Source organism: Macaca thibetana, chromosome 10 (assembly GCF_024542745.1).
Source record: "Macaca thibetana thibetana isolate TM-01 chromosome 10, ASM2454274v1, whole genome shotgun sequence".
NCBI classification, from domain to species: Eukaryota; Metazoa; Chordata; class Mammalia; order Primates; family Cercopithecidae; genus Macaca; species Macaca thibetana.
Window position 1 is genome coordinate 70,232,855 of NC_065587.1, and position 15,026 is coordinate 70,247,880.

The following is a 15,026-nucleotide window of genomic DNA, read 5'->3' on the forward strand; positions in this document are numbered from 1 at the left end:
ATTATGGGGGAGAATATGGAGGGCAGATTCCTGGGGCAGTCACATCAATTTCAATACTCTTTGCTCTGTACACAGAACACCTATTCCATTCATCACTGTGTTCAGATGGGAACTGAGGAGGGCGGGAGAATAAATACCCTGACTAAGAGGGTGTGCTAAGGAGTTGGTGAAGTTACTGGGCCTTCCTAGGTTCAGTTTTGCCTTCTAACCTTGGGATAATAAGTCTCACTGCCATGTTTTAGTGGACTTCGAAGGAGGTAATGACTATACATGCCTGAGACTCAGTAGGTCATTATTGATACTCATGGTGCCAGGTGAAGAGAGGAACTCAAAATATTGCTTTTATATGGATTCCTACTGCATGCTGAGTTTCCCACCAGTGGCCTTCTCCCAGCTTCCCAGGACTTCTGGGACCCAGCTTATACAGTGTACTTGGACTACCCCTGCCACTCTGATATCAATTGCTCCCTCTGGATCCTCTTCACCCTGCTTCTTGTCCATCTGTAGATCTTTTCTTACAATCTCCAGCTGTGTGACTTCCAACAAGACACTTGACTTCTCTAAGCCCTAATTTAAATATGTGTATATGTATGTTATAACATGCACCTTGTAGTGATATGGTAAGAGTAATATAAACCATACACAAGGCTTGATTCATATTTAATTGTAACCAAAATATTGTGGCTGTAATTATATTTGTGTACAGGAAGAGCTCACTGCTTCCCTGATATGCTTGTGCTTTAGAAAAATTATCTTGTTAGGAGAAATGGTTTCTCCTCCTTCATCTATGACTAAGAAAGACCTGTCTGGAAACCTCTCTTTCCCAGGCTAGGTTTACGGTCCTTCATCCATCACGAGTAATTGTCAAATGAAAATTTAAACGTCATTACATTTCCATCCAAATTTCTTTTTCAATGTGGCAGATGCGGAGAGGGTGAAATCATCACCTCCTGTTCCACACCCACAGAAGTGAATATAAAAATAATAAAATCATGTTAATCGATGTCAAATTACACTTTAAAACAAGAAACTAGTCTCTATATGACATGAAGAGTAGTAGCAGCTATTGTTTATTGCAGATGTCCTGTGTTCCAGTTACTGTAATAAGCATTTCATGCCAGTTACCTCATTAATTCCTTACTCTGACCCCATGAGATTAGCACTACCATTAACTTTCTTTTACCGGTGAGGAAACTTGAGGCACATAGGCAATAATAAATTTGCTCAACATCACCCAGCTTTTAGAATTAGAACACAGGTTGTCATACTCCATGGCCTTCACTGTTAATGGTTGTACTATGACACCTCTCACAAGAAGGGAGAGACATCTCTCAGGAAGGAAGCAGAGAAGAAGCCATAATCTCAATTAGGAACAGCCCCCACAGCAATGTTGGAATAGGTGCCATGTTCCACAAAGTGCTGACAACACATGATCACTCAGGGTATTATTCCTGGAAAGATGACAGTGAAAGGAATAATCACTAAACAAGTGGGCAAGAGTGGCATCATGAAAGATAAATGATAAATTCAAGAACAATAACTCAAAAACAAAAACAGCAATAAGACTAATATCTCAGAAAATAATATGAAGAGGTTTTTAACATTAGCATATTTAGTAACCGTATAGAGATAACAAAAGGAATGTAAATCCATAAAACAACATCAGTCATGTATGAAACAAGAATAGGTAGGCATGAAGTAACAACAGGTATCTGAGAAAAGTGACAAAACAGAGAATTTTGAAAAAATGTAATTAGTGCTAAGTTGTTTAAAAAATAAATAGGTTGATGAATTAATCCATTCTTGCTATAATTATTATAATAAAATACCTGAGACTGGATAATTGATAAAGAAAAGAGGTTTAATTGGCTCATGGTTCCAGAGGCTTTACAGGAAGCATAATGCTGGTATCAGCTTCTTGGAGGTCTCAGGAAACTTACAAAAATGGCAGAAGGTGAAGGGGAAGTGGGCATATGGTATATGGCTAGAGTAGGAGGGAAAGAGAGAGTGAGGAGGTGCCACACACTTTTAAACAAACAGATATCATAAGAACTCACTCAGTATCATGAGAACAAAACCAAGAGGGAAATGTGACCCAAAGACCCAATCACCTCCCACCAGGTGCTACCTCCAACATTTTCTCCTGCCCACTTTCAAATATTATGTCCTTATAAGATTGCAAAATACAATCACTCCTGTAGCAGGCTTTTGCCTGGATATCTAGGCTTTTCCATATATTCTCTGACATATCTAGGCAGAGGTTCCCAAGCCTCAACTCTAGTACTCTGCATACCTGCAGACTTAACACCACATGGAGCCACCAGGGCTCATGGCTGGCACCCTCTGAAGCCACAGCCCAAGATATACTGGAGCCCCTTTGAGCCAAGGCTGGAGCTGGAGTGAATAGGATGCAGTGAGCCATGTCCCAAGGCTGCACAGAGCAGTGGGTCCTAGGCAAGGCCCTAAAAACCATTGTTCCATTCTAGGCCCCTGTGCCTGTAATGAGAGGGTCTCTGAAATGCCTTTGAAGCCTTTTCCCATTGTTTTGGATATTAGCATTAGGCTTCTTTTTATTTATGCTATTTTCACAGCCTGCTTGAATTCCTCTCCTGAAAATGGGCTTTTCTTTTCTACCACATGGCCAGGCTGCAAATTTTCCAAACTTGTATGCTTTGCTTCCCTTTTAAATATAAGTTCGAGTTTCAAGTCATTTCTGTGCTTACATATACGAATTAGGCTGTTAGAAGCAGCCAGCTCACTTTTGGAATGCTTTGCTGCTTAGAAGTTTCTTCCAGCAGATACTGTAAATTGTCACTTTCAACTTCAATGTTTCATGGACTCACAGTTCCACACGCTTAACAGGAAGCATGAATGGGAGGCCTCAGGAAACTTACAATCATGGTGGAAGGAGAAAAGGAAGCAGGGAGTTTCTCCACATGGTGGCAGGAGAGAGACAGAGAGAGAGTGAAGGGGAAAATGCCACACACTTTAAAAAACCAGATCTCGTGAGAACGCACTGAGATCTCACGAGAACTTACTATCACAAAAACAGCAAGGGGGAAGTCTGACCCCATGATTCAATTACCTCTTACCAGGCTCCTCCCACAGCACACACAGATTATAATTCCAGAGGACATTTGGGTGGGAACATGGAGACAAACCATATCATTCCATATCAGAAATATACAAGAAAAGGGCAAGCACTCTTCCAACTACTCTTGATACATTTTCACAAAGAAACAACACTTGAACTCTCAATGTTTCTAATGCTTTGAATTGCAGTACACAAATGAATATTTATTTCGCTATATTTTGGTTGTCCTCTGCATTTCTAACTGGGAGTGTGAGTTTCTAACATTTTGACAAAAAATGGTAAAGGTCACAGAATGATCATTGTTTTCCTGATTGGATATGGAGACTACTTTCCTGGGTTTCAGGTTGCACAGTCATTTTTGCAATCTTGCACTGCCATGAAAAGTGAGGGTTACCTGTATTCAGTATAATACTTATGGAAATAAGGGCTAAAAATTAATTAGGATTAGAGAAATTGGAATGCTGGGAGAAAAGAAATGATATTTTCTACAGGGTAGTTTACACCACGTGCCTTTCATAAAGTGACATTGAGCAGAGACTTGAAGGAGGGAGAGTGGGAGCCATGCACCTGTGTTGAGGAAGAAGCAGAGAAGTGATGTGATTTGATCTTTCCTAAGAATTGCTGTGGCTGAAAAATGAAAGCCAGAGGAGTGGTCCCCAAAGCGATGATGCTGGCTGGCACAGGGACTGGTGGTGGAGGTGGAAGTGTGCAAATTAGGAATGTAACTCAGAGGTGTCCAGCAGCAGGCTTGGACTGGAGCCGAAAAGCAATTGTTAAATTTCAGGAATTTTGCAATCTGGTTGTTTAACTGTTGGTAGCTTGAAAATGGCCATGTTGGGGGCTATCGCACTACAGAAATTGGCAAGCACTACAGAACAGTTTTTGGTTTTTCCCTTTCACGAAGTCTGTTGTTAAACATTTACCATCTCACAGAAGTGGACATAAGCATTTTGGGGCAGAGCTGAATACGAGTTGTAAAGGGTAGTCAAGGAGGACTCCTCGATATTGGACTGTGGCAGCATTTCTACCACGAGCAGCAGGGCTGGGAAGACTGCAGGATGCTAGAAGAAATACTGTCCCTATCACAGAGAGAGAAGAGAGCTTCTTTCTCTTTGGGTGTGAGGGGAAGGACTCTTGGACAAAGAGAAAGGAGAATCATTTTTTTTTTTCTTAAAAACAGTATAAGGATTCATGTGTATTCAAGAGGCAACAGAGAACTTCAACAAGGCTGGGGAGTTGGAGTGGGCAGGAATCTGGAAGATGGGATAACTCCTGAGAGCCTGGAAAGAATCTGTGGTTTACGGCCTGTCCAAAGGTGATGGATAGGAGGAGTCCTGGTGTGTTTAGATTGGGCATGTTTCTCACATTTTAGGCAGGTGCCGTGAGTCAGTGCCCAGAGCCCAATCCCATGGCCCCTGCTCAGGTCTCCATTAATGGAGACCCTGCTCTGGGGCATCATGGTCTTGTGAAGGAGCAACGGGAGCCTGTGGGCAGGCAGACGTCCTGGGATTGGAGGTGTTTGGAGCTGAGTCTAGAGAAGGTTCTTGCTGGCTCCTTCTCTCAGGCTGAGCCTCTCAAGAAAGGAAAAAGGCAGCAGAAACTGAGGGTCCCACATGGCAGGGGAGGAAGGAAGGAGCTGTGGGAACACACATCCACATTTAGTCAACTGCTCATCATTCAAGAAATGTTTCCTGAGAGCCTGATATGTCCCTGGTGCTGGTATCCTCTTGGGATGCCTGTTGTGGGTGGACAGGCAGGCCTGAGATAGGACTCTGCCAGCTCAGCCCTCCTCCCAAGTCGTGATGCTCCCTCCCCCTTCCCTTCCACTCAGGCACACAGAGTCAGAGCAAGAGCAGCCCTCAGAGCAACCCATCAGGGTTTTTTCAACATTACTCTACAGTAGGGAGTCCTTTGACCCCCTGGAGTCCCAGCAGTGGCCTGGAAGGGACCACCCACTCAGTTGTCCCTCGCTTAGACCCCTCTGTCCACCTCCTCCATGGGGCTCCTACGGCACTGGGGATACTTTTGAACCCCATTGAGCATCCCACCTCCTGTAACACCCTTGAGACATCTCACCTCCTGCCCACCTCCTGGGGTTGGGAGCCCCATACAGGGTTCCCTGAGACTCCTGAGTATCCTGAGGGAGCCCTGTCACCTTCTGTAAACTTCACTGACCCTGAAGCTGCATGGCAAGTGAGCTGGGCCCTCCCACTGGCCTTGCCCTTCTGGGCAGCCCTTGGTCAGTCCTCCCTCTCCCACACTTACAGTCAGGCCTTCTGTTTCCAGCAAATGTAGATGGCAGAGACACCAACCACCAGTAGCACCTTGGAGCCCAGGAGGAGAGCTATGAGAAGTGGAGCAGTAGGAGCCAGCGCCAGGCCTGGAAATCAGGGAAGAGGAGGAGCCATGAGAGGAGCCACCTGGGAGCTCATCTCAGGGGCCTGCACTTACCCCATCTGAGGCTACTTGGGCCCATCAGTGCTCTGAGGCTTTTGAACTTGCATCCTGCTCTGGCTTCCCTGACTCCAGCCGAAAGCAAAGGCCAGGGAAAGTGGATCCTCATTCTCACTCACTCTGTCCCAGGCTGTCAGCTTATCCTCCTGGAGGGAAAAGGTGGAGAGAATGTGTACTCAGGTGTTCATACATACGGCAACTGGATTCCTCACTTGATCCTCACAAGCCTGTGAGGCAGGGATTATTATTCCATTCTGATGGGGAAACTGAGGCCAGAGAGTTTAGGGAGTGCCCGGAGATTAGTGGGATCCAAACCTAGGGGAGCCCATCATTATGTCCCCAAGGGTGACTCCTGGGTCCAAAACAAGTCCAACACCCCAGGGTCATAAGAATGATTAGGAAAGGGTGGGCAGGTGGTATGAGAATGGATTCAGAGTGAGAGAGTTGCATGCTGCCCTTCTTAGCCTCAGGGGTACGGGGATGACTCCATATTCTCATGATCTCAGGGAGCCCTCCAGGGACAAGACCCAATGAAACCTGCTGGCTGGAAAATTCCCTAGTGAGTCAGGGAAAGGGCCTTATGCTTGGGAGGGCCTCAGACATCATCTACCCCACCTCAACTCCAGTGCAGATGTCATCTGAAATCTTTCTGTTGGACACAGAGAGTCAGATCTACAGAAGCACATGGTTGGACTGTTTGCATTTTTTAAGTAAAGGGATTTGGATGTTAAAAGCAACAAATAAAGGTATTAATTTTATATATATATATAAATGGTGCTGGTGGGTCCTTAAGCGAGAAATGGAGACCTCAGCAACTGCGACTGCTGGAGTGTTGCAGGCTGACTGTTCTCAGCTGGGTGGCTCTCTGAGGCTTTCTCTCCCTTAAGGAGAGTTGCATTGCCCAAGTTTACTTCTTCTAGAGGGCAGCACACATGAGAGATAGACTGTATTGGGAATATGAAGGGCCAGCCCCTCCCCTCAATTTAAAACAACTCTACAGGACCCTCCAGCCTTTGGCCTCTCTGCAGGAGCAGCTCCGTGTTTGTCCTGCCTGCACTGTGGCTCAGCACCTCCCTCCTCCTACGTTCCTGCCTCCTCATTCCCTGAGGCATGTTGACCCCGACAGCACTCTAGGATGCTTCCTGCATTCCTTTATCCATCCCCAGTTGGCCTCCCAGAGAAACTGACCTTGGGAAGTGGTTTGGAAAGCAGACTGTAAAATATAACTGTGTGTGCAATTTGATTCCTCATCAGCTGGTAATGAGGACCCCAAGGCTGGTGGTGAGTGGAGCTGGACAAGCCCTGACTTGCTGTTGTGTTGCAATTGATAACATTTTCACTGGCAGTAAACTGGGATAGTGTAACCATAGGAAGGAAATTCCTTGCCATCAGTCTTTTGAAAACAGATTGGGAGATGGTAGTTATAAGAACTAAGGTGTCAGCTGTTGCTGGGCATCAATCCTTGTGAGAAAGACAATGAGAAGATAAGAGTGATTCATCATCAGTTAAGGTTCAGTGCTGAAGCCAGAGGACTTCTTGGCAGCACTGTAGATTCTTATTTTTTGGAGCCACAGGGCAGAAGGAATAGAGGATCGGGTCCTGGGCATCATAGAAGAGTAGCAGAATCACAGAAGAGGATGAATCTCAGTTTCAATGGCTGCTATGCTGGGGTAGGGCCCTGATGAGGAAGTTGTGGGACCCTGAGATGTGGGAGGAGACATTTGGGTCAAAGCACTCAAAGATTGTCAGTTAACTTCGGAGTTGCTGGGGACAGTTGCAGTAGCACAGCTACTTGTCTCTATAAATATCCTCCCCAAGCCAAAAGAAGAAACAAAAAAGGAAAAGTAAACTCTACACAATCCAGGCTGTAAATATTACTTGAAGAGAGAAGGCCAAACTGCAAAGTGACTGTGAGTCAAAAGGGAACACTCACGTAACCCTAGTGCACAGTCTCTCACTAGGCTCCCATGCCACTGATGCAGCACATCACAGAAGGCATCAGGCAGTTTGCCCGCCAGCCTAGACAACCTAAAATGCATTTCCAGACTCACTATATGAGCCAGGATGCTATGTCAGACACACTGAAAGCACCCAAAAATGGCAGCCCTGGTCTGAGCGCCAGTGGGTGGATCAAAGTCTAAGAAAAGATTCAACCTTGTCCAGATGGTACAGAATCATCTCATCCTGTGCCTCCTTAAGAAGTACAACTGTGAACCCAAGAAATATCATGAGGAGCAGGCATAGGAGAACTTCCAAGGTGGAAGAGCAAGGTTAAGAACCTAAGGACTGAGGAACAGCCCAGCAGTCAGACACCAGGGACTCTACCCCCAGATACCAGCCCCCAGCCACAGAAAGTCATGAAGGCAGGACATAGAAAAGAGGAAGTCTCAAGTCAATAAATATAAACCCCACTTCAAGAAACTACAAAAAGTAGGGCAAAGTAAACCCAAAGCACACAGGTGATAGTAATTAAAAAAAAAAAAGAAAGAGAAGAGAGCAGATAATCAATGAAACTGAAAAAACGGAAAACATAAAAACAATACAAAAACCCACTGAAACAGAGTTGATCTTTTGAATACACCAATAAAATGGGAAAACACTCTAGCATGACTGATGAAAAAGAAAAGAGAAATTGCACATTTTCAGTATCAGGATGAGATGTGGGATACCATTGCAGACCCTGCAGACACCAAAAGGGTTATAAGAGGATATTGTGAACAACTCTACACACATAAATGTGACAACTTAGGTAAAATGGACCACAAATTATTCAAAACACAACTTACCAGGACTCACTCAATAGAAAATGAAAAATGTGAATACCCCTAAGCTATTAATGACATTGTATCTATGATTATAAAATATCCAAAAATATTCCCGAGGCCCAGATCTTTCATAGGAAAATGCAAACATTTAAAGGGAAATTAAAACCAAATTTAATACACAGGGAAACGGATCTAAAAAATTTTGGTAAAATTTGAATGCATGCTCCATTTTAGATAACATGAGGAAATTATTTTAATAACTTTATGAAACAGTAATTTAAATGCTTAAAATTTAATTAGACAATGACATTGGTTTTGTGAAAAATGTCCTTGATCACATGATCACTCAATGTGCAACTGCAGGTGCATGCGTGAGCAAATTTTCAGCGGACGTGACTGCACCTTCCGCACATCTCTGATGACTGGGGACATTGGCAGGTGCATGCGTGAGCAAATTTTCAGCGGACGTGACTGCACCTTCCACACATCTCTGATGACTGGGGACATTGGCAGGTGCATGTGTGAGCAAGTTTTCTGCGGATGTGACTATGCACCTTCCACACACCTCTGATGATTGAGGACTTTTTTTCTCCTCTATGTCCTGTCTTTACTCTTCCAGCAGGCAGGGACATGAACAAATCAGTGACTCAGCACTGACCCAGGAGATGATGCAAACATCACAGGGTGTTTTGGAAGGAACCTGAGTCCTTATTCTTATTTTCTGGAGCCTCAGGGCAGAAAGAATAGAAAATTGGGCCCCGGCCATCATTGGAAGAGTAGTAGAATCACAAAGGAGGATGAATGTCAGCCTCAATGGCTTCTTTGCTGGGGTTGGGCCCTGAAGGGCAAGTTGTGGGACCCTGAGAAGTGGGAGGAGATATTTGGGTCAAAGCACTCAAAGATTGTCATTCGACTAGAGGAGAGGGTCCCCCTCCTGGTATTATATGAGAGGGAAATAAGACATTTTTTGGTTATAGAGAGGGTAAACATTGGCCAAATTCGGGTCCTTGGGACAAAGCCCAGCAGAAGGGGAGAGTTTCTCTAATTAGCACAAATTCATATTATAGCTTGGTAGTGAGCCTGTCCTCAGGGACTAGATTTACCATCATTAGTTTGGACCAATAACCTGATGTAATGGCCAGAAGTCTTCAACATCATCCCTCATCACTTCCTGAGTCCTGGTTTCCCCTTTGGTAAAACTCCAAAGTCACTGGGTGTTTGAAGCAGGAAAGGAGATCAGAGATGAACAGGAATTTGCACATGGTCCATGCGCAGAGTGACTGGGATTATTGTTGGTCAAATATCACCATCAGAACACAGAAGAGGCCTGTGCTGTGACCAGGTCACCTGGGGGCCTGCTCCAGGTTTCAGCTTCACTTGTCTTTCTGAAATTTATACAGCAGATGCCGGAGACTGCTGGGTGAGGTCACAGATGCAGATGGAAAAGTTTAGAATAGAACAGAGACAAGGTAGAGGTTAGAAAGTGTAAAGGGGAAGGCGGTACACTGATGAGACATGCAGAAGAAGGTGAAACACAGGACTTCATAGACATATGCATCGCCTCCGTCTCTCCTTTTTCCTTTAATGTATATTTATGCCGAAAGATCGATTAAGTTGTGCGTCAAACTCTTGACGCACAGTTTCTCCTTGTAGATGGGTCTTAAGGGTGTTTGCAAATTGCCAATTGCTACCTTGAACCTTCTAAGTAGTGGTGACCTATGGAGTGTAGGATTTGGGGGCATGAAGCTGACCTTAAAATTTTACTTTATATTTATAGACTTCTAGCTTATTTTATGACAAGCATGAATATTGCTTTTAACATTAAAGAAAAAGACAAAATTTAAAAATGGGAAGTAATCACACCATGGGTGACATCTGAGTCCTGCTCCTTCTGGTGCGCTGAGATCTCCAGGGTATGGCTTTTGCTGACCACTGGCTGCCCATCATGCTCCACCTGACAGGTGAGTACCACATCGTCCCTGTGGGCACAGGTGTTCACCAGGAGCCAGCTCGTCCAGTTGTAGGTACCATCCTTGTTCTCTGTGAGGGTCGAAGCTGTTTCTGTCTGAGACACATTTCCATTCTCCAACCAGGTCAACAGGAGTCTCTGGGGGTAGAAGTTGCTCACCTGGCAGGTGATGTTCACCTGGTTCTCTGCCCTCATGGGCTGTTGAGTAACCTCCGAGGTGGGTGGAACTGCAACAGCACAGGGCAGAAGCTGTGACCTTGTGGCACAGACAGATCACAGGGAGGGCTCCATAATGTAGCTCCCACCACCACGATAAGGGCATCACCAGGACAGTGCTAGGCAGGCAGCACGTGCTCAGACAATGAGGGCGCTCTGCATATGAGTGAAATTACTAAGCACAGTGCCTGGCACACAGTAGGTGCTGAAGGACTGGTAGCTCCTACTAGGCTAAGAATGAGTGAAATCTACAAGCACCACCCCTGGCATACAGTTGGAAGGTAAGAACTGTAGCAAAATCAGTGAAATCACCAAGCACATAGGGATTTGGCTCCTAGTAGGTGCTCACTAATTGTAGTTGCTCTTGGTGAAATAAATGAAACTCTCTAGCTACAGAGCTTGGCACACAGTTGGTGGTCCCCTGACAGCTGCCATTTAAATGATAGTAAGTGACCAGTACACCTAGGTGCATGGCAAGTGGGCAGCATCATCAGAGATTAGATTCCAGGCCCTTCAAGATCTAGAGCAGTAGCCTGTGGAGAGGGGAGTGGGCTTGGCAGCCAGGTGTGGGCTTGGGGTGGGTGTGAGGTTCCTCTACATCGGGTGGCCTCAGACAAGTTGGCAGTCCCACAAAGAAAGTCCCTCTACAAGGTGACCTGGGCTATCTCACAGATGACTTGAGAGGGAACATCAATGGGGATCAGCACCACCCTGGCTATGCTGTGGGTGCTGTAGGGCACACTGTGTCCTGCAGCATCCAAGTTGGTCTGGAAGTCTGAGAGCTCATTCCCATTTTTGAAGCATTTCAGGCTGATGTCTCTGGGGGAGGAGCCGTGGGACTCGCAGGTGAAGCTCACTGTGTGCTCAGGTGTGGCCCTCGCTGTGGGGCCGGATACCATGGGGGCAGAGGGTTTGGTTACAAAAGGAGCATCGATAAATAGGAGACATATCTGAGATGACCATCACTAACGATAAGCGTGTGACACGTTAAGAACCTTCTGAGACGTTCGTTTTTAATCTTTCTAATAATGTCGGGAAGGCAGTCTCCTTTTCTTAATTTACAGATCAGGACACAACAGCTCTGAGAGGTGAGAACCAGCCCGTGGTCAGACAGTGAGTAGGGGCAGGTCCCAGAGGGAAGTCCAGGCTGAGTTCAAAGTCCTCTCCACACAGGGTGACTTCCACCAATCTGGGCATAGGAACAAAATTACTGACTGGTCTCCCTCCTTGTTAATAACTAGTCCTAGCTGGCCTCCCCCGGAGAGCTCACCAGCCTCAGAGAGGGCATTTATAGAAGCCAATACAGGGATCAATGGCAAAGTGGCACCACCGTGAGAGCTGCAGCCAGGCTGCTCCGCCCAGGAGAAGGGTGGCCTGGCACACCCAGTTCCTCATCTGCAAAACAGGAGGACGGCATTTCTACTTCCTGGGATGTCGCCAGGATTAAATGGGGTGATGGAAGCAGTTTTGCTCTGGATCAAACACAGAAGATGCTTCTCGAAATTAAAGACAGATCTATCTTTAACCCAGACTTTACAGATACACAGAGGTCTCTCTTTGGGTGTTATACAAATATGAATCGTTCCATATTTTTATTCTTTTCACAAATATTTCATTCTGTCACATAAAAGGCATTAATTAAGGATAAAGCTTTAACGTAGAGCCCGCAGTTTGTAAGAGCATTAGAATGACACCTGCTAAAGGTCAAGCCACAGTATGTTGCCGTAGACCTGGATAACAATTGAAGCCAGGGTCCTTGGGATTTTGATCTCTCTCACCTGGAGTACTTTAATTAAATAACCAATGAGAACAGTTTGTAGTTTAGGATTTTTGACCAGCTAATGAACTGTTTCCAAAAACAACCTTTTGTGAAAATCCCCTATAAAAAGCTTTTCCTGCGTTTCCATACGGGACACTATTCAGGGTTTTGCTGACTCAGTGTATTCAAATTGCACCTCTTTATTTTTCCAATAAATGCTCTTTCCTTTGGCCTTCCTAACCATTATTGTTGTTGTTGTTGTTGTTAGTAGCTCTAACCTGCTGCAAGTCCTACATTTGAAAATAGGAAATTTGTTTTCGGCATCCGGATCTTCAGTTAGGTCAGGTTTGGGTCAAAAACAAGGATCACTGAGTACTAAGAAAGCCAAAGCTGATTAATTTTTTCATCATTAATTAATTACAAGAGACAAAGACCCAGGCCACACCAACAGGCAGAAACCAATTCTGGGCCCTGAAAGCAAACACACTGGAGAATCAGAACAATGAGGCGGTTTCTCCCTGTAGATGAGTTTTAAGGGTGTCTGCAAATTGCTAATTATTTCCTTGAACCTTCTGCCGTCGTCTTAGAAAGCACATATTACACATGTTTGCCTTTGCCAATATTATGTTGCTCCCTAATATGCGTGAAATATTTTGAGAGCACAGTAAGGAGGGTGTCACTTGAAGATGTCAAGTCTTTGAGACACCAGCAGCATGGGTGTCCCTAGAGGGCTGAGAGGCTGTCTTCAGTTACCATTTATTGAGGGCTTCTTGGCCGCCTGACACTGGCTGCTCTCTCTGTACCTCTCAGCACTTTAATCCTCCCTCCATTTCTTAGAGGGGGTCCTCATGTGAGCCCTTGTGTAGGGCGAGACTCTGAGAGGATTCTTGGTGTCCAAGGCCTAGAAGTAGATAGAAACCCCATCCTGGGAAGATGAGCTAGGGTAAATGCAAGTGCATAGCCTGGCATGTAGTAGGTGCCTAATAAATAACCCCTGTGACTGTAATCATGAGGTTTGGTGATTACTGCTACTGGAGCTGCATAGCTGTTCTTCAGGCGACAGAACAAAGAGGAGCAGAAACACCAAGGAAAGGCTCAAACCCTACTCACTGCAGCTGCCAGAAAAACCCAAATGATAAAAGGAGCAGCAACCACCATGTTTGGTGAACTGGCTTTCAAGTAAGATCGCAGGTGAAGCTGGAAGCATTTTGGAAGAAGGAGGGAAAAGATACCTCAGTGACATCTGGGAGTGCTGAGGGAGGGAGGCTTCCGGGGCCGAGGAGTGAGGATTTGCTGGGCCTCCAGCACCTGCTTAGATACAAACGTTTTCAAGACAGAAGGTTCCCCAGCACTGAGGCTGCATCTGAGTGAGGCTTTGTCCCAGTCTCCTATCTTGGGCCCTGAGGCCAGTAGCACGGGAGGGGTCCTGTCCAGGCTTCTGGGGCCTCCCCGAATGTTCCCAGCATGTCTGTTTTGAAGCACCCATGGCCCAAAAAGCTGTTCTCAAAGCCCCAAAGCCTGGGGCACCGCTTTTGCTAGGGGGCTGTGTGTGAGAATCTTCTGGAGCCATTCAGAACTTTAGATGCCAGGCCCACGTTAGACCAATTAAACTGGCATTTTTAGGGAGATCCTGGGTCCAGCTTTGTTAATTTTTTTTTTGAGAGTTTTCCCAGAGATTGTAATGAGCAGCCAAGGTTGAAAGCCACTGGACCCCAACCCAAACCCCATTTATACTTGGGGCCTAGTGATGCCCTGACCTGTCTGAGGTCACACAGCTTCACCCTAACAAGCTCACATTTATTGAGCATTTACTGTGTGCTTGTTGATGCCCTAAGCATTTAACACGATTTCACTCCTTCAGACCCTGCCCAGTCTGTGAGGTCAGCGTTACCATCAAAGGGTGAGGACATCGAGGCCTATGGTGGCAAAGTGCCTTGTCCCAGGTGGCAGAGCCAGGAAGAGTCAGAGCCGGGAAGAGGCCCAGGCAGCTGGGATACTGCCCATGCTCTCCTAACCATCGTTCTGCAGAAGCTCAGTGATAACCTGAACACCACCACCATTGGGGCTCTGTGCACATCCTCTGCAATCCTCACAGAACCCGGAACGGGGCCATGATAATCAGCATCGCACCGATGGGGAACCCAAGGACTCAAGGGAAGGCAAGACTGGCTCAAGATCACATGATCTTGAAATAACACCTCACTTTGGGGGTGCTGTAGGCTCTAGCACCTAGTGTGCTAGGTGATTTACAGAGAGAACCTTAACCTTACCACTTTCCTAAAGGAGTCCATGATTGTCTCCATTCTACAGATGAGGAAACTGAGGCTGAACAAAATGAAGGCACTGTCTCCTCATCCTCCATGTGTCCCAGTGGGCATTTCCTGTGTCCCCCTAAGCACTTATGTCCATTAACAGAACAAGTGTTTTAACTTCTTCAGCCCCAACACTGACTGCCACCTCAATTGTCCCCTTGAGATTCTAGACGTCATGCAATGTTAGGGAGAAGCCTCCCTCCTGGGTGCCCAGGCCTGCTTACCCTGCAGCCATAAACAAAAGACAGTGGGCTCCTGACAGCCGGAGGGAAGAACTTAAACTCTTGCTCACATGGGCGCCAAACACTCTCTAGGAAATGCCTCATCTCCTCATTCTTAGTCCTCAGCGCCATGAGCGGGCAGGTATATGCTCTGCTGGGCCGCAGGAGGCTTGACTGTGCTCAACGGATGCTGCTGAGTGAAGGAGAAACAGCACAATACGGGGGGAGAATCCTAA

At 46.0% G+C, this 15,026-nt stretch overlaps 2 protein-coding genes and 1 pseudogene across 3 annotated transcripts in view; all 3 read right to left on the reverse strand.

The window, feature by feature from the left end:
* The window catches only part of NSFL1C (NSFL1 cofactor), a 401,445-nt gene that overhangs the window by 183,533 nt on the left and 202,886 nt on the right, over positions 1 to 15,026 (reverse strand). The gene's annotated exons all lie outside the window — the stretch shown is intronic.
* LOC126929099 (signal-regulatory protein gamma) overlaps positions 1 to 15,026 on the reverse strand; it is a 133,406-nt gene that overhangs the window by 12,766 nt on the left and 105,614 nt on the right. Inside the window, exon 6 of one of the 2 annotated variants that reach the window (XM_050745193.1) lies at positions 4,709 to 4,730. The exons of the other annotated variant lie outside the window; for it this stretch is intronic. The gene's annotated coding sequence lies outside the window, so the exon portion shown is untranslated. Of the gene's footprint in view, positions 1 to 4,708; positions 4,731 to 15,026 lie in introns of those variants that run through there. 2 annotated transcript variants of the gene reach the window in all.
* Positions 5,236 to 15,026, reverse strand: part of LOC126929101 (signal-regulatory protein beta-1-like) — an 81,408-nt pseudogene continuing 71,617 nt past the window's right edge.